At 33.3% G+C, this 23,945-nt stretch overlaps 1 long non-coding RNA gene across 1 annotated transcript; it reads left to right on the top strand.

Moving 5' to 3' along the window:
• Positions 1-9,604: 9,604 nt before the first annotated feature.
• On the top strand, positions 9,605-10,782 carry LOC128160680 (uncharacterized). The gene is made up of 3 exons (XR_008240321.1): positions 9,605-9,948; positions 10,124-10,249; positions 10,666-10,782. It is a non-coding gene; the product is annotated as an uncharacterized LOC128160680 (long non-coding RNA).
• Positions 10,783-23,945: the final 13,163 nt, after the last annotated feature.

Here is a 23,945-nt window from a genome sequence, read left to right as displayed (position 1 = left end):
TTAAATAATTTCTAATTATCTCCCCTTGAAAATGGGTGTGGCCTTAAATTTTCACAACTCTGAATCCCCTTTGCTTAAGAATGATTTGTGCCAAGTTTGGTTGAAATTGGCCCAGTAGTTCTTGAGAAGATGTTGAAAATGTGAAAAGTTTACGGACAGACGGACGACAGACAAAATGTGATCAGAATAGTTCACTTGAGCTTTCAGCTCAGGTGAGCTAAAAACAACTGTATCCAAATGTAATGATTTCCAAAGGAAAAAACAAACAAACATAAAAAACAAACAAACAAACAAAAACAAAAACAAAAAAGAACAAAACAAAAAACCAACAATTATATATTGGGCTTCCCTATAAATATTTTTAAGTTCCCCTTCAGCTTCATGTCCACGGAAGCGCAGGGGAATGCAAATATTGTAGCGTGGCATATTATCACATTCATGCAGCCTCTCGATGAGACCTGGTGTGTTTAAAAATATTATTTGTAAATTTATTAAGTTGCACTCTCCATGAATGCATGCAACCTACTACATACATCGTCTAGCTTCAAACACTTTTCTGATTGCGTCAATCCCACTGTATCTACTTTTAGACAGCAATCGCAATTTTATAACACTAAATCAATGTCCAAAACAACTTGGTTTATTTACATGTACATGAGCGAATTCCGGATGAGCTTTTAGGATTTTTAAACTGATAGGTGATGACTTGTATTGCGTAAAATCTCTCTTTTGACCTAATTTTGTATGTGTCTTTTTTACGTTGTAATTTTTTTATGAATTTTTTATGAAGGAAGTCAAATGTTTTGATATTTTTTTGAAATATAATTGATGCATTTACTTTTTTTCCTTTATAAATGTACATAAAACAAAAGCAACAAAGAGGTAATCTTTACTTAATTGCCAATGCAACAAAGAAGGGCTATTTATCTATATTTCAAACTGATTTATTTCTTTACATCAAGTTTATACACTGATTATTTAGAATAAGTTTCTTATACTTATTTATATTTCCATACCATCAGTTACAGATGTCATGAATTAATTAAGATACTCTTGTGTTTCTCTCTAATATTAAAAAATGAGTTTATTGTAAATTTCAGATTACCTTGGATTGCTTTCACAAACATGAAGGCTTTAATGGTAATGTGTCTATTATTTGTGTCCTGCTTTGCTGACGATTACCCTACCGCCAAGCCTGACAATATAGAACATGATGATGGAGGACATGACAACAATCAATATGAAACTGGTGATTCAATGCAATTAATTGGAGATGGCGGATATACAGGAATTAGTTTTGGTGGTCTTGGTGGAGGAAAAGGTGGATTGGGATAACTGTAGATGGACACAGAAATGTATGAAGTAGGCAATGATATTTAAAATGATGTTGGTATTGATATTTGGAGTTGGAATCGATTGCGTTGGTGCTGGTCTTGTGGACAGTTTAGGAAGACCCGTCAATTGTGAATTTCAGGAACTAATAAAAATTATTTTCCAACAGACTGTTTTTGAATTTAAGATATACATCTTTAATAGAATTATGGCTATTTGCTTATATTATCAGTATTTGAATATCAGTTATTTATTAAATAAATATCTGGTAGGTCGACAAAAAGACTCGCATCATCAAATACCATAATTATATATAGCAATGTACTCGTACATCTTTCTTCTTATATAATATTTGGCTGCAACCAAAAATGATAGCATTTATGGCAAAAAAAGAGATGCATTTTTATGTGTTTCCATATTCACAAAATATGTAATTGTATGCATTATTTATGAATATATTGATGTAAATCAGACATGAATTGCCTATTACCAGGATAACATTTGCAACCTAAACCTGTTTTGATAACTAAATTGTGTCAAACAAATAAACATTTCAAATAATTCTTTCATTCATCAGATGAATTCAAATTTATATATTAATAACCCTATTGTCGGTATCATGTCAGTACGACTTTTCAGCATGAAAACACTATAAAGAAATCGACGAGCATACAAACAAATGTGTAAATGAAAGTCCTTGATGTAAACATCATGTTTCTTTTAAGGATCTGACCTTTTTAACACTTTTTCTTTAATCAAGGAACAATCTAATTGCATTTTTATAGCGTTAGAATAAATAGTACATGTACATACATAGAAAGAGATGGAAAATGCACAATGAAAACAAAATATTTTTAAATCGACTAAGTAGTGTCCTGGGTGTCTCGATTTGATTTATACTAAGTAAGGTGTAATTTTATAAAATACTTTAACAATATTATATGTACTTATTTTACACTTTAGATTTGTCTATATACTTGTTCAATTTCATTTTTAATGTTAAATGGTTTTAACCATTAATTAGAGCATTCTGGCTCTGATGCCAGTAAAGCTAGCTAGATAATATGCTTCTTTGTACTGAAAAGTTTAAAACCAAACTATTTTCAAGGTATTTATAACTAACTCTTCGTGAAAAACAATGATTCTGAATACAATACTCCGAATTTATCGATTATTTAATTTTTTTAAGTACTGAAAGGTGTGAAGTCTTGTCAGCGGAGATGGCTTGTGCTTAGGGCCAAACATTGTTTCCCTTCCCATTTGCCAGTGTAGCTGCACAGGGGAATTTATTAAATCAACTCCCAAATATACTTTAACTCATAAAGAAATTTTAGGATAAACAAGATATCTGTGAGCCAATGCTCACTAGTGATACCCCCGCTCTGATGTGAATATGCAAAATAAGCAAAGTCGACACCTAACAGAAAGCTGGCATCCGATTGGTACAGAAATATATCCCACAATATAGCATGCCTAAACAAATAGTGTGTTAAAATTTCAAGCATCTGCGATAAATAGCTGCTGAGAAATCTTTGAGGAAAATTTGTTTGAAAATTTTGGCTAAAATAAACAAAGTACTCATTTAACAGGAAGTTGACGTCCGATTGATACAAAAATATATCCAACAATATAGCATGCCTATACAAATACTCTCAAAGACTGTAAAAAATTCAAGCATCTGCGATAAACAGTTGCTGAGAATTTTTTGACAAAAATTTGTTAGAAAATTTTGGCTAAAAATAAACAAAGTCGTCATTTAACAGGAAGTTGACGCCCGATTGGTACAAAAATATATCCCACGATATGGCATGCCTTAACAAACGCTGTATAAAAATTTCAAGCATCTGCGATAAATATTTGCTGAGAAATCTTTGACGAAAATTTGTTTGAAAATTTTGGTTAAAAAATAAGTTATGTCGTCATTTAACAGGAAGTTGACGTCCGATTGGTACAAAAATACATCCCACGATATGGCATGCCTTCACAAACACTGTGTAAAAATTTATAGCATATCCTTCGGAGCAGGGGTATAAAAACAAAACAAAACAAGACCAGAAAAAAACCCAGATGTGTAAAAATAAAGTATATCAAAATCCTAGCAATGTGCACACGTCTAATATATGTACAATTAATGAACAAAAGAACAACTTCCTATCTTGAAAACTGTAGGAGGAGTTATCCGTACAATAAGGGTACCCTATATGCAATATTTTGCCAAAAAATGACGAAGTTCAAAAGCTGGTATTTTTTTTTTCATAAATTATCACCATTTTAAAAACCGGATTTTTCCGTTGGAAAACCCGGTTAAAAACGTTTAATTTTGGATTTGAGCACTCTGAATACTTACATTAAAAAAGAATGCATTAAATTTGAAGACTGGAAAAAAGCTTTAGAATACTTCTGACAAGATTGTTTTTGTATCAAGTTTGATTTACGTTCAGGTTACCATCACATTGATATTTCTACAAAGTCCCTGACATGTTTAGATTTTTCATGGATGGACAAGCTTTACTGGTAACGGTTTTACCATTTGGACTTGGTGCAAGCGCCGGATGTATTTACTAAATGCTTTCGCCCTATTGTTAATTACTTTAGAGAAAATTGTATAGACATTGTTTTGAACTAAGATGATGGTTTAGTGTTGTCAAATTAAAAAAAAATCAGTGTGAAAATGTTTCAAAATTCGTACAAGATACGTAGGACAAGGCTGGTTTTCTAGTTAATATCGAAAAGTCTGTTCTTCAACCAGTTCAGTAGTTAGAATTGTTGTGTTTAGTGTGGAATTTGATCGACTCTTGTTAAAATTAATGCCTAAAGTTACGGCGAGACAACTTGCTAAGGTGGCAGGGGACAGTTTTTTTTATACAATTCATTGTAGCCAAGGGATGCATGTCTTCGGAACTCTGTAACTAGAATTTCCTCAGTTCCCATTCAGCACAAATACCTTTAATTCACTCTTTATAAGGCCAATCACCATTTTCTGAAGAAAATTATTAGTCAAAACCTGTAAAATTCTCTACATACTGGTTTTTATGAGATTTTGACCGTTTCATATTTTGCTAATTTTTAATGATTTTTCAGCTTTTTAGACCTCCCCCAGCTAATTCCCTGCAGAGGGTTGACCTTCCGTACCGCGTGCATGTTGCACTATCACATGTCAGAAACTTACCGGTGTATAGTTTACAATGTCCCATCCACCTACTTTTCTTGTTATTTTACCTCCTTCCAATTTCACTGTGTAAAGTCAGCACAACAGTCATAGCCGCAGGTTTCGCATTTTACTTCTGATTCTCATGTACCTAACATCAGGGGCCTACATATTGCATATCAATTTCAACAACAGACACCCCTCTAACTAATGATAATCATTAAAAATCATTTCATGAATTTTAGCAACACTCATAAGCCTTCAAGTACAGCAACTCTCAATTTTTCAAAAATATTGACGGGTACTTTATTCGAAACTGTCCCTTGCTATCTTAGGTAACAGGTAAATATTATTTCACTCTCTCCCGTCTTCGGGAATGGTTGTAGAATTATGACACGCTCTTGTTAAATGAAAATAGTTACAAGGTTGTCTTGGGATAGTGTTCCCAGTTCAGATAAAATCGAACACATATTGAAAGAATTGAATTTTTGGCTATTGAATGTTTTTGTTTCTAACAAAAAATATGTAGTGTTTTTTGAGAAAGATGTTGTTTATTCTTATGCAAGTAATGTTGCAGCTGGGTCTTATACTATTAATGTAAATCAAGATGTTTTGCAGGTAATGTGGAAAGAGCATGAGGCTAAGAAAAGTTCAACGTGGCGTGAATAAAGAGTCATTGAACAAACTGTGAAATGTTTTCAAGACAGATTTGCATCAAAGACTATTAAGTGGTTCACAAATAATCAAGCATGTGTAAAAATAGTGCAATGTGGGAGTATGAAATTGGAACTACAAGAGTTAGCCATTAATATTTTCTCTGCATGTATTCAGAAAGGTATTAATAATGATATTCAATGGATTCCAAGACAAAAAAATATCAAAGCTGATTATATGAGCAATATCACAGACTATGGAGATTGGGGTGTGACTAAGGAATTTTTCCGATTCATGGATGGATTATGGGGTCCGAAAACAATAGATCGCCCTACACATTTCTATGGGGTCTGCAAACAATAGATCGCCCTACAAATTTCAATGGGGTCCGCAAACAATAGATCGCCCTACAAATTTCTATGGGGTCCGCAAACAATAGATCGCCCTACAAATTTCTATTATAAAAAGTTGGAAAGATTTGATTCCTTGTTTTGGAATCCAGGTTCAGAAAATGTCGATTTTTTTTTCAGAACTGGAGTGATGAAAATAACTGGTTTGTGCCATCCTGTTATTCTGATAATTAAGACTATCAATTATTTTGTAAGCTGTAAGGCAAAGGGTAATCTTATTGTTCCGAAGAGAAGTTTTTTTTACCTTTTTGGAAAAAATCTAAGCTACAGAGTGCGAAAGAGATGTTTATAAGTGGGCACAAGGAGGTATGTAGAGATATATAGATGTATTAACATGAAATTTTATTATTATATAATTCAGTAGCGTTTATATTAATGCACGATATTAGTTATATTCTTTGTTTAATTACAGTTTCACGTATATGACGGAATGCGAGGTGCAAGTTGATGAGAACGTGCGTGTGTGTTGAATTATCATTGTCAAAATATTGCGTCTTGACACTGCGTCATTTAATAAACTTCATGCAGTATGAATTCCGCTCCTTTATTCAGTATTCGTTAGGAACACATCCCCATCGAAACAATAATAAAAGTATAAATCAAAAATAAAATTTTTAATTAAAAAAGAAGAATGAAGGGGTTAATTTTAAATTCAATATCTATTTCATTTTAAGTATTCAAGGGCCAATGAGCACGAGAAAACTTGCATTTTAATTAAGTCTTATTCTTATTACTAAGGTTTATCAGTAAACTATAAATTCAATGTTTATATACGTAGATGTTCATTCGCTTTTGGGAAATTAAATTGTCAGCAAATAAGTCACAGCTTTCAGAAGAGCATACGTAGGCCTATATATATTTTCCTTCTTATAATGATTTAATCACTGCTTCTTACTAGTATCTACTGTTTGGGTTTTTCTGGGTCCATTTGGGTAAATCGGCGTATCATTTCCATGTTTATGTTATGTTGTAAATTTTTAATTTAAAACATTACAAATATATAAAGGCCAAGTATTTCGTGTTTGCATAACGGAATGATGTTTCGACTAAAAGTAATGGAGCGTATACATCACGGAATAGAGAATTGGCCTAATGTAAAAACTCACGTAATGAAGTTTAGACAAAAAGTCAAAACATTTTTATATCAAGTAATGTACTTTTGACATAAAGTGATAAAGCAATGACATAATGAAAGGATGTGTTAACACCATGTATAAAGGTGTTGACAAAATGTAAAATTATAGTGATAACATGTTATAAAATGTTGACATAATGTAAGGATACATTTCCCCCATGTAATACAGTGTCGAAATAATGTCATGGTGTATTGACCTTTGGTTGTACATTGTTGACATAACGTAAGAATGATTTTACATCCTAACGTAAAAAGTTTACATCATGTAAGGACATGTTAACTTCACCTAACGTGCGTTTGACATCATGTAATAATGATTTGACCAAATCTAAAGATATATTAACACCACGTAATGAACTTTGACATAATGTAATGATAATTTGACATAATTTGACATAATGTACCTATAGTTTTATGCTATAAGGCAGCGATGGCGTTCCATAAAAGACCCCTTCCTTCCTATTATAACTCATATAAAAATGATAAGTCTCTACACTTACTTATACATGTAATACACAAATTTAATACGAAATTGTTACAGGATCAATATGGGGTCAACTCAATAGTGTAAGTCTGACAAATGAAAATTCAAATATTATCGTATACGAATATTAAGTTCACTTTTTAAAATCATCTCCACGATGATAATATCTTCATCGTAAATGAGTATTTTGTTTTGCTTTATAAGAAATGTTCTATCGGAAGCAATCCCGTGTTCGTTTAAATTGCCAGCGTGCATTTGTCATGTCAGTAATACACATTGTGCTTTATATGACGGCCTTGTATTGTAGAAAAGTTGAGTTTTACTAGAGGTACTGTGAGCAAGCTCACAATTGATACTCCCCTCTAAGAAAAAATCATAAGCCATTTCTTTTCCTATGATAGAAAATATTGGATTAATCTATTTCACCGTCCATTTTCTATACATAACAACTGTTAATGCTAATATGAGTACACAGACCAATTTCTATTCTTTAAATTTCATTTGAGTTGAAGTTAACTATTAATGCATGAGGGCATTTGCATCCTTATGTTAACAAACATGACTCGAATCAACAAAATTCCACATGTCAAGCAGCCATTTAATATAAACATTTTGAATTATTGGTATAGTGAGCCCAATTTTTTGCAAAACAATGACCTTGAACTTCCTAAATTGACCTTGGGTCAAGGTCATTACACACCTTAAGGTTATAAGCAATCTTGATGTGAATTAAGAACTTCCAATATTTGTCCATTAGGAAGACACGGACTGGACATAAATTTGCACTTTTCTGCCAGTGACCTTGGCCTTGCCAAAACGACCTTTGGTCAAGGTCATGACACACCCTGAGGTCATAAGCAATCTTTGTGTGAAGTAAGAACTTCCAATGCTTCTCCATAAGAAAGATATGGACCGGACACGAATTTTGCATTTTTTCTTCCAGTGACCTTGACCTTGTCCGAATGACCTTGGTCAAGGTCATGACACACCCTTAGGTCATAAGCAATCTTTGTGTTAAGTAAGAACTTCCAATGTTTCTCCATTAAAAAGATATGGACCGGACACGAATTTTGCACTTTTTCTGCCAGTGACCTTGACATTGCCTAAATGACCTTGGGTCAAGGTCACGACACACCTTAGGTCATAAGAAATCTTTGTTTGAAGTAAGAACTTCCAATGCTTCTCCATAAGAAAGATATGGACCGGACAATAATTTTGCATCTTTTCTGCCAGTGACCTTGACCAAACGACATTGTGTCAAGGTCATGACACACCCTTAGGTCATAAGCAATCATTGTGTGAAGTAAGAACTTCCAATGTTTCTCCAAAGATATGGACCGGACACGAATTGAACAGACAGACGGACGGACGGACAAGGTGATTCATATATACCCCCCCCCCCCCCCAAACTTCGTTTGCGGGGTTATAATTACCATGCACTGCAACCATTTTATTAACACATCTCCCGGTAATGAAACAATTCAATATGTCTCCTTTACCGTAAAACAGTTGGGCGTTAAACATGTGTACGTCCAGCTCTACAAGCACATGCACTGTCGTCTGGGCGACGGCCTGAATACAGCTAGCGGCTCTACTATCGATCGGTTACCAGAGTCTCGTAATGCATCTAAATATAGAAAGGGGCACAGTTATGAAACAAACAACAAAAATAAAGTCAAAGAGGTTCATCTTTATGAAATGAAAATGTACATTTGAATAAAAACATTTGGGAATTTTATGTGGAATCATCTTTACGCGCTGCATCTATCAGTTAGTGCATTACATGAAGCCCTTTTATAACCTCCTAAATGTGCACATCCCCACAAAAATGGACCAAACTGACAACAATTGTTTCTGCAAATACTGACTATAAATTACGAAAACAAATTAAAAAGTACGGAAGGATTTGGAATTTATTTCTGTATATCTTTGCTTCAATAATGCATTAGAAATTTGTATTCCTTTACAAGTTATTGACAAAAAACTTTGGACGCCTCTAACTCCCTACTTAAAGGGGCAGCCCCTTTTTTCTGTATTCCGAATGAAAGGTCTCGGTAAGACCAAGAATTTTTAAAATACATCTTATAACAAATTTTTATCAGGAAAAAAACTAAAACGGAAAAAATGCGAATTGTTTTGCATTTTTTTCTAACTTTTGTTTCAACATCTATAATACACCTTTTATTTGCATTTAAATTACAAAATTAATAAAATATGTCTCGCACAAATTGATTGTATCAGCAGTCCTTCTTTGAGACTCTGCTAGTCATCGTTAAAGCTAAACCCATCGGACAAAAGAGGTCGTTCAATGTTACAAAAAGGGAAATAACTCAAAACCGGATGAAGATTTTCATCAACTAAAATATGCAACAACATCGCGCGGCATGTTATCAGACCTGAAAATTTCAAAACAATCGGTAAACAAACGAGCGAGATTTTAAGGTGGAAGGCTACATCGTCAAAACATGTCTGACTTCCGTTCGAAACGCCATTGTGTTCCGGATTGATAACATTATGTCGTGGTACAAAATAGCTATACACCGTTTAATTGAACTCTTCTAACTAAGGAGGTGAGATAGGAATGAAATCACCGAAACGCTTAGAAAATATGTCAATTTTCTTCCTGTTTAAAGCTTTTAACTAACATTGATTATCAGCTGTTTTGTACGGAAAACGTGGAATCTAAATAATATACCGTTTCCCTGCTCTGCTGCTATTGGCAACACATTTTTGTCATGTCATCTGCAACAGACGATCATACATATGTGGCGGATTATCGATATAGGTAAGCAGATGTCAAATTTTCATTTAAACTATATATGTATGATGAATTTAAAACGAAAGTACCGTAGTACGATCTCTTGAATTGATCCTAACTTCCCAAATTAAAAAAAAACATTTGCAGTAAAAGACTTTCACTGAAACTTTGACATTAAACTAATGTATTTTGATTAAAATAGATACAACTAGGTAGCAATAGCAGTGGAAGCCCGGATTTGCAAGCCAAATGAGGGAAAGACAGAATTCTGAAAAGGAGCATGTTTTTCATTTCCACACATGCATGTGTATCACTATGGACATCTAATGTATGTATTAATATGCGTATGGTTGTTGTTTATAATTGCTATTGTATATAAAAAAGTAAAAGGCAATTTATAATATAATTAACTACTAATATTTTGTTCTGAAGAGTTAAATATATATAATGCATTCATCATTAATATGATTTTTCAGCTTCAAACATTATCATAAGCACTACTTATCTTATATCTACATATTTAGCATAAACTTGTTCCTTTTTTAATTTTTCTTCGTGATTTTTATTAATTAAAAAATTGATCCCAAGATATTTGAGACCATGTAATATAAAGAAAGACAACTCTTAAACAGGATCTTTCATACCAAGATTTTGGCAATAATTAAGTATTTCCTTTAATTTTTCAATTTCATTCAATTTCTTTTCTTCATCCCATTCACCAACGAATATTGTTTATATTTTCAGGTTTTTGTGGGATTTTGTGCAGCAGTTTGCCTTAAAAGAATTTTTTTATATTTTAGTTTCATATTTATGTGGATTCTAATAAAAATCATACAAACTTCATTCATGATTTTTTTGTTTTTCATTTCTAAACTTAATAACATTTCACTTTCATAATAATTTTAAAACAGGAATGTTTAAAAATTTGATTAATAAGGGGTTATCTGGAACCAGACTGATATTTTAAAAATTCTCTAGAAAATAGTGTATTGTATTTTGAGGTATATTATTGTTCAATACTGTGCCTAGTATTGGTAACAAATGCATGCAACAAAAATCTCCTACACTTATTTGGTGTAGAGATCCACCTTAAGGATCAAAGTTGTCGTCTAGAAGAAGAAAAAAATAAGAATTCTGAAAATTTTTCAGAATAATAGTAAGGTCTTCTGCTCCCAGCGGGATACCTTAATAATGATGTTAATTGTTAATTGATCAATGTTGAACCGTTGTCTGATGAATTTGAAACGGAAAAGTAAGTATTTGACCTACTGTTATTGGTTTTTAGTCCGAGTAAATCCATATTTTCGAATTAGATTACGAATCTGATTTTGTTCATGGGAGCAGCCATATTGCTATACTGTTTCTGTTTATAAAGCATTCTCTGATTGGTCAGAAAAAGAGGTCACAATAGTTTATGAATGAGTACTCTCACTAGATGGCGTAATCGTTAACCCGTATATGTGTTGTCTTTTCGGTCAAGGGTTTATGTAGAGAGGTGCGGATCAGAAACCCTTGACTTGGGAAGATAAACTCTCTGATGACAGCATCTTGATTAAGTGCACTTGAATTCTTAACCATTATTTGATGCCGTTTAAATACGTCTTTCTTCTTTTCAAAATTTTAAGAGTATCAATCCAATTTCAAATACCAATTTAACAAAAAAAAACAACACGTGTTTATATATGATGTTTTGATGCTGAGATACTAAAACCCTGCGGTATTTAGCAGCTAGAAACTATTTCGAAGTCCTTATTCATGTAGATAAGGAGAAGTCTGTGCGATGACAATTTGTCACTGTTCATTGTGGAATGGACATGCATTTTAATCTTCTCAGAACACTAAAATATCTCTCACTGTCACCTTACGTACGTAACTGACATAAAAACACAGATCTTCTAAATAATTATATAATTTCTGACCTAAGTAACTTATGTGTGTCAAACAAACTTATGTCATTCAACCAGGAAGAATATACAAAATTAGAGAGCAATTAACTAGAGACATGTTCATCTTTTTTTTTGTTTTAGGAAAGTTATAAAAGTGAAATATTCGTAACCAAACATTTCCAATAAGAAGGTGCCTCGGACAGACTCTAACGGTGAGTACAATATATAACTATTAATTGTGTGAAAATGTTTATATCTGTTTTCTTAAAACATGTTTTACAATTAATACTTTACGCACACATTTAATGTTAAAAAAATGTGACTGTGAAGCTGAAACGTGTATCAAATCAACCTTGAATATGACAAAAGTTTTGTTTATGAACTCTTGTATGTTCTACTTCTGAAACAGTTTCCACGTTGCATTTACATATATGTTTACAAAGTATATATCAAGGTAATACGATAACATACGCGCGGAAGGGGGAGATCAATTGTAATAAAGCTCAAAATACTTAATTTTGAATTTAATTAACCACGGCTGTATTTTATAACCGCATTTTTTTTCAAGGAGTGGTTCTTTTTACTTTTTTATTATTTTCATTAAACTTTACAAAAACTTCAGCCTCATAGAGTAATTTGCTAATAAATAATTCATGCGCTTGTGTCCCATTAAAATTATTAGCGTCATTGATGACTAAATTCTAATTTGAATTATTTTCAGTACATGATATATTGTTCAAATGTCAATTATACAGTCTAGTAGACTAAGTGTTATGTTCGACAAAGACATTTTCGGAAATTAGTATAAATTTTTAAACATTTTTTTCTTCTCTTAAAACATAGATCTAACACTAGAGGTACTTTGAGCAAGCTCACAATTGATACCCCCCCCCCCCCCCCCCGCTAAGAAAAATTTGATATTGAAACATTTTGAATTATTGGTACATGTATACTGAGCCGGATTTTTTCCGAAATATTTTTTCCACACATTTTTTTTCCTTAAAAAATTTCATCGGGGCAGGCCTTTTTCAGAGAGACGGGGATGAGAGTCTAAAAATAGTTTTATGTGGCCTGAGACAGGCATGCTTTGTGTCAAATTTAAGCTTCTAATATTTCCATTAATACAAGACATGACACCGACAGAATTTAGCATTTTGAAACAATGACCTTGAACTTCCTTAATTGACCTTGGGTCAAAGTATATAGAGCAAATGTTTAAAAATCTTCTTATCATAAACTAATCAGCCAGGAAAGCTGAGACTTGTGTGGAAGCATCCTCAGATAGTGTAGATTCAAAGTTGTGAAAATCATGACCCCCGGGGGTAGGGTGGGGCCACAATGGGGGGTCGATATTTACATAGGAATAAATAGAGTAAATCTTTAAAAATCTTCTTCTCAAAAACTCATCATGACCTTTGGTCAAGGACATGACAAACCATTAGGTCTTAAGCAATCCTTGTGTGAAGTAAAAACTTCCAATGTTTCCCCATAAGAAAGATATGGACCGGACACGAATTTTGCATTTTTTCTGCCAGTGACCTTGACCTTTCCCAAATGACCTTGGGTCAAGGTCATGACACACCCTTAGGTTATAAGCAATCTTTGTGTGAGGCAAGAACTTCCAATTTTTCTTTATAAGAAAGATATGGACCGGACACGATTGCACAGACAGACAAGGTGATTCCGATCCTATATACCCCCCCAAACTTTGTTTGCGGGAGGTATAAATACATGTATATTTTCAATTCAAATTTTCTTTTTTTTTTAATAATATCAATTCTAGTTTTTTTTTCTTTGTAAATTTCAGATCTTTCTTGGCTTTGATATTTCCATTTTTACAAAGATGAATTCTCTGGTGGTCATTTGTGCATTAATTGCGTCCAGCTCCGCTCTTTCAGAGCATGATAACGGACATGATGATCATGATGATGATCATGATCCTGTTTTCTCATCACATTTTATTGGAGGTGCTGGAGGGTTAGAGGTGATTAACACCTCTGAAGGTGAATAAGAGGATGGCGATAAAGCTCCAGACGAGGATGAAAGTAGTGTCAATGCTGTGATGGAAAGTTTCGAACCTAGTGTTCACACCCTCATTAGTGCTTTTGGTGCTCCTCGTCCCGGAAGACGGCGGTGAACTTGTAAATATACATGTATAATGTAAAATATATTTGCCTCTTGTGAAAATTTAAAAAGTTCTAATAAAAATGAAGGAGTCTGCAATTATTTGACAATTTGTTTTTACTCATTTTACTATGTCGCCATTTACTAATATGCTTAGACAATTAACACTTAAGGTAGACTTTAAGGATCGCATAAACATACTTGTAAAAGAGCAAAAAATAACAAAGGAGTGCACAACACATTTGTTTTGCAAAATAAGTGTATAATTTCTGTCACCATCGTCATACCCAAATAATTCAGAAACAAACAATAAAACACGACGCTTCTAACTTTTAAAACGCACGATTGCATACCTCCCCCCCCCCACCCCAAAAAAAGGGTTTTTTCGCAATTATTTCGAAGTAAGGGTATAGGGGTGAGAAAGTGTGCGTCATTTGATAACCTATTACATATGGTGTTTGTTTTTTTTTTAATGTAAAATAATGCAGTTTACAATACCCTTTAGTTATTAGATAATTTGCATTTTAAGTTGATGATAACAGTATGGCCAAAGGGAATGGAATCCGAATAGGAACATGAGTTAATATCGCATCATCAAAGTTATCGTCGATAGCATGATGATGCAAAATGCGAATACGAAATAACTATGACACAAAACGATGATGATGACGCGACAATGCAATGAAGATTGTGCGATGAGCGATAAGGCAGTGACACGATGGTAAGAGAACGTTATGTGAAGGTGCGATGTCGATGACCGGATGTTTCAATGACGAAAACGCGATGCTCTATCGCGCCATCGTTAGGTCTTTTTCGCTCTATCCTCCTATTTTTATCGAACCATTGCGCTATTCACTGTATTGCACATCCGCATTCGAAAAAAATTGGTAGCCTTATGTAGTGAATTAATGAACGGATTATATGTAAGGAATAAAACTCATTCGGTTAATTACTGTAAAATTGTTTTTTTTTTACACGTGAAGTAAATCTATACTAGTTACGCGATGGCTTAAAACTGCGTAAAATACCCCCACGCGTATGGTAAAAAAATAAACATTTTAGGATGTTATATCACGCATCCGCGTATTCAATACCCACGCGTATTGTTTGACCATAGAAAACGCGCAATTTACCACCAGCGTAATTAACGACTTTAATAGTACTTGAATCTCTAATATTAATTAGGTATTATAAATTAACCATGGCCTTCTTGCCAGGCATAAATTAAATTTATATTACATATTTAAAAGAGCTAAAAAATAAAATGTTGATTTATAAAGATTAAAAAAATGATGGAAACATGGTTTTGAATATTAACGGGGAGGCCAATAATTTACACTTTCATATATCAAGCGAAGTAAGAGTTTTTCCCCGTTAAATGGTGAGCTATATTGGATTGAAAAATAATGTGGTTTCAACCACCTTTTGAAAGTGGAGAGAGAGATAGAGATACGAGAGAGAGAGAGAGAGAGAGAAAGAGAGAGAGAGAGAAGAGAGACGCAAAGTATTTATGCACATTGGTTACATTTCTGTTCGGTACATCTTTCCTAAAAATAAATAGTATTCAGTGACAAAATCAGAGACAAAACTTGCTGAGTTGTTTTATTTGAAAAATATATTTCATCAAGTCAAAGGATTTGTTCATTTTCTTTATTATCGCTATCTATGCTATTTTTTTTATTTTGCATCAAGTCTGGGTTTCTCTTGCTTAAAGACAGTACTCTGCGCATCTTATCAAAAAACCAACTTGAAAAAGAAATTCCGATCGGATTTGGTATTTTTGTACTACTCATGAATATATAAACTTTCAACAAGAGGCAAATTGGCCTTAACGGTCACCTGAGTAGCATATAACCCATACAGAAACTTGTCGAGGAGTCTCATATATGCATCTAATTAAATAGTTTTCATACTGGAGTAAAAAAATCATAAAGAACAAGTGCACTTAAGCTATAGAGAATGGGCCCTTTTTCAGTGCCGTTTATATGTAGAAAATATCATCAAATTGCTTTTTTCTCATAATAGTTAAGCACTCATGGATACTTCTGATTTATATGCACGCTTAAATTTACCAAAATTAGAATACAATTTAAAAAATTGAGGATTTTTAAATGCCTATAAATAATCCAAATCCGGAAAAATCGAACCGAACCTACTTGAATTGTGTCTATTTAAATCAGAGGGAGGAGACATTTAAATCAACATTGCTCTGTTGGTGGATCGATTGGCGCGTTTGCTGAATTATACTTTATGTATTATTTTACGTCTGGAAAAAAATCGAATGAAGCTTTGAAGTTGCATATTACCATAGTGACAAACAAATATTCCTGACCATACAAAGATGAAGGAAAGCGATCTAAAACGTGTCAATGTTTTACAGTGAACACATTTGACAAACGTTTACCTGGATAGAAACCACGTGATTGTTTGAAATAATTTATTCCATGCGTGAGTTCAAACATGGGTCACGCAGGTAATAGATTTCGCTTGCTGTAGGAAAAACCTTGAAATTTTCATACGTTTTTCATTTTTTAGGTACCAGCCTAACCGAGTACAAACTTCTTACTTTCACAGGAGTTTACTAAATGTATAATGCGTATATTGTCTTTTCCACAAGTTTGTACTCGGTTAGGCTGACAGTAAACAAAGGCTTTAAAATGAATGCCTGTCCTCGATTTACTATACAAAATCACGAGTGTCTGCTGACCCCTACTATGTTTTAAAGCTTCGTGCTTTTCATAAACAATAATTTCAGCGCTAAAACTTGTTAATTCTTATGGAATAGATATCAATAGATAATGTTAAGGAAAAATATATGCTTAATTTGATTCTTCATTTTTTCACTTTTCACCGGGGCCCATAAGTGCACTCGTCCTTTGTAATGACGACCACCTCCCTGCCTGAATTCTTTCAAAGAGAACTGTAAAACCTATAATATTAGCGATAAACTTAAAGATCTGGTCTACAAAATCGTGAATTCAGGGGTTTTTTTTCAGGTGTTTGGGAGTAAAGAAGATAATTTTTGGGAGGTGATTTTAATCAACTCTCATATGCAGTTACTCTGGCAAACCGAATGCGAAACAGTGTTTGGACCTAATCACAAATCATCACCGCTCACAAGACTAAGTTCTGGAAAATAATAGAAAAAAATTCGATGTAATGTAGTTTGAAGCATTGTTGTTCAAGGAAACTTATCTATAAACACTTTGAAAATAGTCAAATTTTATATACTACGAACAATTTAGATATTTTTGTAGTCTCATGTATTCCTACGCCAGAGTTAATATAGTCTCGTCCAACCAGACGCTCGGCTGTCTCCGTGAATCTGCGACAAGTAGAGAGGGGGCTCTCTTGCTTGTCGGATATTAACGGAGACAGCCCAGCGTCTAGTTAAACGAGACTAGAGTTCGATATCAATAGTGCTTGGATCCATACAATTTTTTGATTTGTTTCGATAACTAATACATACTAGTGGTTGAAATCTAACTTTAAGGACGCTGGATCCTGCAATCAAAAGTCTTAAAAGTTTTTTTCTAAATTATTTTGTTTAAAATCTACAAACATAGCTTCATCAAAATTCAAAACAAAATTTTGGGGTCTTTATGCTTCATTTGGCGCTACTGTGTATTTAAAATGACCTTTCTGCACTGAAAGTGCAGATTGCATATAAATCGCTATTCACTCTATATATATTATCAGAATGAACCATGGCATCAAATACAAATTTATACTATTTAAAATAAATAAAATTAAAATCATCATAAAGAAAAATGTTACTTTTTCTTCACCTTATTGATATTTTGACCTTTTTGCACTGATAAAAGGCTATTTTTATTCAATACCAATTTAACATGTAATGAAGTAATTTAAAAGTCTCAAACTTTTTCTCAAATTATGATAAAAAAAGCTTAAAATATCGGGAAATAAAACAAAAAGGATAGGTCTATTATGTAAAATTTGAGATATGGCATGAAATAAGCTGATTTTAGGCTAAAATTGGAATTGATTTTTCCTTGACTTTTATGAATTATAAGTTAAATTTGCCAATATATGTCGATAGAAATATTGTAAAATTGTGTTTTTCGTAACAAAATGAAGATATCCTAATGCACAAACTATCTGGATATTTTGTTTGAACTGAAAATAATGAAGCTAAAGTAACGGTACTCTAAAACAACTGAGTTATGAAATATATTAATTTTCTTCTTAAAAACCTTCCGCCACAAAATTTAGTCCCATACTAAACTCTGAAAATATGTAATTTTTCCTTTACTATTTCATTACTATTTCATTTAAAATAGTTTAATTGGCATTATAAAGGAACTGCGAACGCTAACGCCCGTTTCCCGCCTACATTTTACATCCAAATATTTCGGAATTTCTGTCAGATATTCAAAAACTAAGTTTTCTACTAAAAAGTTTAATCAAATCCTAATCAATTTATATAAAAATAAAATTTGTAATCAAATCATTTATCTTTAAACAAAAGTTTTGCTAACGCGGGGTCTTAAAAAAATTTCATTGAAATCGGTCCCTATGAGTGAGGCAAATATTATTAAGCTGCCAATATGTGCATAAAAACTAAATAATAACATAATTACGATATGTATCAAAGTAAAATTTCATTTTAATTCATATCTGTTAATTATTTTTCGAAAATTTACGAAGCAAAATTTTTTTTTGGAATGTATTTCGGTCTGCAGATATATGTCCCCCCCTCCCCCCCCCCCCCCCCCCCCCCCGTGAAACAACAAACCCTTTGGTAAAAATATGCTTAATAACAATAATTAAAACCCCTGAAAAGGATTTTTTGTTTCAAGGGGGGGGGGGGGGGGGGGAGATGGTTTAAAAAACATTTCCGTTATTTTCTATTATGAAATTATCTATTTTAACCCAAAATACAAAGTTATCGCTCTTTGTTTGACCAAATCATTTATATTTAATGAAAATATACATAAATGTTTACATTATTATAAAAAAAATAACTTTAATTACACACCTTTCTAAAAGTTACTTTTAGTTAGGCGGCTAGACAATGCTATCGTTCGCAGTCCTTTGAATTTATGAGTAGAATCAATATATGATGCATATTTTCTAGAATAGAGGTGACCAAAAATGGCTACCAAAAACACAGGAACGAACCTCTTTAAATATTACACAACATGATTCATATGGGGTTACTCGAAATTCTTGTCGGAAAAGTCTAAAAATTCATATTATCAAAAAGTGCGTAATTCAAATACAAACAAGAAACTAATAGCCATGCAAGATAAATTGATTTTAAAATAAATGATAATCGATAAAATCAACTCCCGTCAGCACTTCAGTACTTTGATTTATCATTATATGCATTAACATCTATACATCCATATTGGCCCGACCCTAGAGCCTGAAGCCCTGACCCAGGGGTCATGAATTTCACAATTTTAGTAGAGGGCATCATGGATATTCTAATCATGCAATTAGTTTTTAACAAATATATATGGGAGTCGAAAAGATGATTTTCCAAGATATAATACATTTTAACTATATGGCCATATTGGCCCCACCCTAGAGCCTAAACCCCTGACCCAGGGTTCATGAATTTCACAATTTAGGTAGAGGGCTTCATGGACATCATAATTATGCAACCAGTTTTTTTCCTCACATGTGTGGGAGTAAAGAAGAATATTTGAAAATTTGGCTTTTTCTTGCATATTTGCCCCCACATGCGGCGCCCCGGGGTTGGGAGAGCCATTTCACAATAAAGATTCCTCTTACCATAGAGATGCCTCACACCATAAATGGTAACAATCTGGCTTGTAGTTTATACATTTAAGAAGTTAAAAATATAAAATTGTTAAGGACAAAAGCTCTTTTCTGTAGTATACAATGCAAAGGATATAAAAGTAGAATTTTTAAAATACAACACATCGTCGCCATAGAGGCAAAAGGTCGTATGTATAGGCGTCCATTGATTTCAAATAACAGAGAAAAACGCAAAAAACTGTTTCTTTACTTGAAAGACTAAAACTTCTCTTTTAAACTCTCCAATGTTGTACATAATAACTTAATGTATTTAGATCGTAACAAAAAAAATAAAAACATTGTTTTATATTTGTTTTTTATTCAATTTTTACACATACAACCTTTTGCCTTTTAGGTGTAGTGTTACTTTTTACGTAAATTAAGGCAGTAACTTCCATATACTACCTTTTTGCATTTTGATATCATTTAACTTAAGTGAATTATGCTTTAAGTGACATTGATTTTTTTGGCATTATAAGATTGATCATGTCACTCAAAGGACAGGTAAAGTTTGGATATGTGTTTTTTTTAAATAATAGTTATTTAAAAACAAAACAAAGTATAACTATTAAGATTTACTTACCAAAACAACCCTTTTATTGGTACAAGAATGTATTTTTAAAAGAAAGGAACATTAAGTTTAATATTTCGGCACAAAAACCATGGCAATAAAAAGAAGGTAAAACATAAATTTTAAACAAAGAAATTGTAAATTCATAAAATTTCAGAGTTCTGACGTTTGCTGATATAGGAAAACATCATTTATAATTATGCATTTTTGTTCATCATTAAATTCTTTGTTAAGACCGTTTATTACGATTTGAAGCATCAACATCTGGAAAATTAAGCACTGTATAACAAGCAAAATTGTTATAAAATTCTTTTTTCATTACAGTGTGTCAATTTGCATAAAAAATGGGTTCCTGTACACTTAAATTGAAACGGTATAATGAAATGCTACTTGGCAAAACTTAACATAAAAAACAAACAAAAATAAAAAACCAAAGAGAGTCTCTGGGTGTCATAAGCTTTATGGAAGAAATGTCAATCTGAGTCGTCATTTTCATCAGGTTCCTCCAACGAATTGCAGACACTTCCCTTATGAGGGAGCTGGGAGTAGAAATCATGATGAACTCGGGGAATTACATTTTTCTTGCACAAACCCATTAAGTCTTTGAATTTGGCATCTGAGATTGGGACTAAGGAAGAGTAAAGAGGTTTCAGATGATAATTTTTCATGTTCTTAAGTTTCGCCCCTCTTCGTCCACTTCGAATATCAATGGAATTATACTCTCGCTGACTGATTTCGTATTTGAAGAATATCTTGTTTGGCTCTTCCTTTCGATACTGGAATGAATGAATATTATTCCATTTCATTATTGATCCATCTTCTGCACGGTTCCTGTTGCCTATACAATCATCTGTAAGCTCTTTGAAATTCATAACATCCCTATTTCCAATCTCCTTCACTACATACCTAGGTGGGTTTACTTTAGCATTGCAGACACCAACCATCCAATCACTTGGGGAAAACATATCTGAATGTTTTGTTGATCTCTCAATTGTGGCATGTACAGAATCTCCTTCCATCTGTGAGTGTCCTCTTTCAAAATAATTGTGTGTTATTTTTTGAATTGGGAAATTAACCACAGAGTAGAGACACATTCCACTAAATGGCAGATTTCTTTGCTGGCCAGTGCAACTGTCTGAATAGTACACTAGTTCATCAATAGACCCAACACTTTTGTTGTAATCTAGGAGACAGGAAGCTATTTCACAACTTCCCCGCTTTGCTATGGTTTCCCACCACATATTACAGACAGTTTCTTTGGATACAACATCAAATATAGTAAAGTTGTAAGTTGCAAGTTTTCTGCTGTAGTACAGTTCATTAATTTGAGCCTTGGGGGTAACGAGTACCTTCTGCAAAGTTTTGATCATTTCATTTTCCATCGATCTTTGCTTATCTTCCTGCTTTTGCATTCTGGCTTCCTGCTTTCGTTGCTGATGCTTTTCAAATTCATTCCTATTTTCCTGTTTTTCTTTCTCAGACATTTTTCCATATGCATCACAAAATGAGCATACATCCTTTTTGGGTTTATGAAACCCCAAGTTGAACTCAGTGGCAAACATTTTATCATAAAGCCAGAACTTTTGTGCATCATTGTGGTCCTCTTTGCATTTTTCTATGTACAGATTGTACATTTTCCTAATGGAGAGAGAGCTGTCCAAATATTCTCTCTGGGTTGATTTTCTACAGTAATGTGATTCTGTTTTCGGAAAAGAACGAATGTGTTCCCTGATAGGATCTTTGTCTTTCTCTGAAATTTTATTTTTTGGAACATGTTTCCCCCTATTATCAGTGGAAGTGAAGGGGTTCTTTTTCTTGTTTAATGTATATGTGACTGTTTTTTCTCCAATGTCTAATATTCCTAAAAATGTCTTTTTGCACACCTCTACCTTAAATTCATCTATTGGCAGATAGTAGTGAATGGTGTGTTTTCTTCTTGACTCCTCTTCTGGTTTTTTTGTCTTTCTACGCTTTTCAGTCATAATTGCATTGCATCTTATAAAATCTCTTTGTCGATCATAGCTCAAGTTCCAGTGACTTTGAAATATTTCTGATATTTTGTTGTGTGCAATTTTGTTCAAACATTTGTACTTGCATTTACAAGTTATTTCTTTTGGTGTTTTTTCAGGAATTACTTTGCCTTTCTTGTTTGTGTATTTTTTTCCTTTGTTTCGAAGTAGTTTCGTTTTGTTTCTTTGCCATCCAGAAGGATTCCTTTGCTTTCTTCTAGATTTAACTTGACAAGAAACACTTGAAGATTCATTAAGACTGTTGTTGTTATTTTCTTCATGTTTCTGTCCGTCTGCCTCTTTACATGCATCGCTCTTCTTTTTCTTCTTCTTTCTACATTTAGTTTTCCTTTCCCTTGAGGAGCTTGAACTGTCAGAGGAAGAATCATAAGTTAATCTTTTTCTCTTGTGTCTCTTTGGAGGTACATACTCATCTGAGGAATCATCAAATTGATCAGAACTACTATCATGCTGAGTTTTATATTTCAGAGTGACCCTGGTTGGGTACCTTCCAGTCCTCTGACTTTCTGCACCTTGCGTACCATCAACTGGCACAGAGTTTTCAGATTCTGACAAATTAATTTCATCGTTTCTTGCATTAATAGATGTGAGCTCAACTATAACTTCATTGCAGGGAATGCCACCAAGGGCGTTTAGTATTTGGTCTAGTTGCTCTGCTGATAAAGAAGTATTCAGGCTTTCTGTTGATATTGTATCGTCTTGTGAGCTTTCTGTGGAAACAGTATCACTAGTATTGTGTATCTCCTTAATTGAAATTGTGTTATCATGTGCACCTTCTACTATCTTGCTTTTTTGGTGAACAGTTTGCAGTCTTTGTTTTTTAGTGCCTTTGTTTGGATTTGTATTGTTTTTGACACCTTCTGTTACAACTGAATTCTCTTCTGTACACTCTAACACAACTGTCTCTTCTTGTGAGCCCTCTGTTGCTACTTCTTTGTTTTGTATGTCCGTTATGTTCTCTTCGTTACAGTCACTTACAATAGGGTTTTCCTTTGTGCCCTTTCTTACGGCTGCATTTTCTCGTGTGTCCTCTGTTATAACTGTGTTCGCTTGTGTGCCTCCTATTACGACTGCACTATATTGTGTATCCATGCTTTCTACAACATTTTCTTGCGTACCCTCTATTTCAAATTTGTTCTTCCTTGTACCACCTGTTACAACTGTGTTTTCTTGTTTGGTCTGTGTTTCGTTTGCATCACCTTGTGTGCATTCTGCTTCAACTGCGTTCTCTTTTGTAACATCTGTTACAACTGTGTTTTCTTGTGTGTTCTGTGTTACGTTTGCATCACCTTGCGTGCATTCTGCTTCAACTGCGTTCTCTTTTGTAACATCTGTTACAACTGTGTTTTCTTGTGTGTTCTGTGTTACGTTTGCATCACCTTGTGTGCATTCTGCTTCAACTGCGTTCTCTTTTGTAACATATGTTACAACTGTGTTTTCTTGTGTGTTCTGTGTTACGTTTGCATCACCTTGTGTGCATTCTGTTTCAATTGCGTTCTCTTTTGTAACATATGTTACAACTGTGTTTTCTTGTGTGTTCAGTGTTACGTTTGCATCACCTTGTATGCATTCTGCTTCAACTGCATTCTCCTTTGTACCATTTGTTACAACTGTGTTTTCTTGTGT

Source organism: Crassostrea angulata, chromosome 8, assembly GCF_025612915.1.
Source record: "Crassostrea angulata isolate pt1a10 chromosome 8, ASM2561291v2, whole genome shotgun sequence".
Classification (NCBI taxonomy): Eukaryota; Metazoa; Mollusca; class Bivalvia; order Ostreida; family Ostreidae; genus Magallana; species Magallana angulata.
The sequence above is the reverse complement of the archived record's forward strand: the minus strand, read 5'-3'. Positions and strand labels throughout refer to the sequence as shown.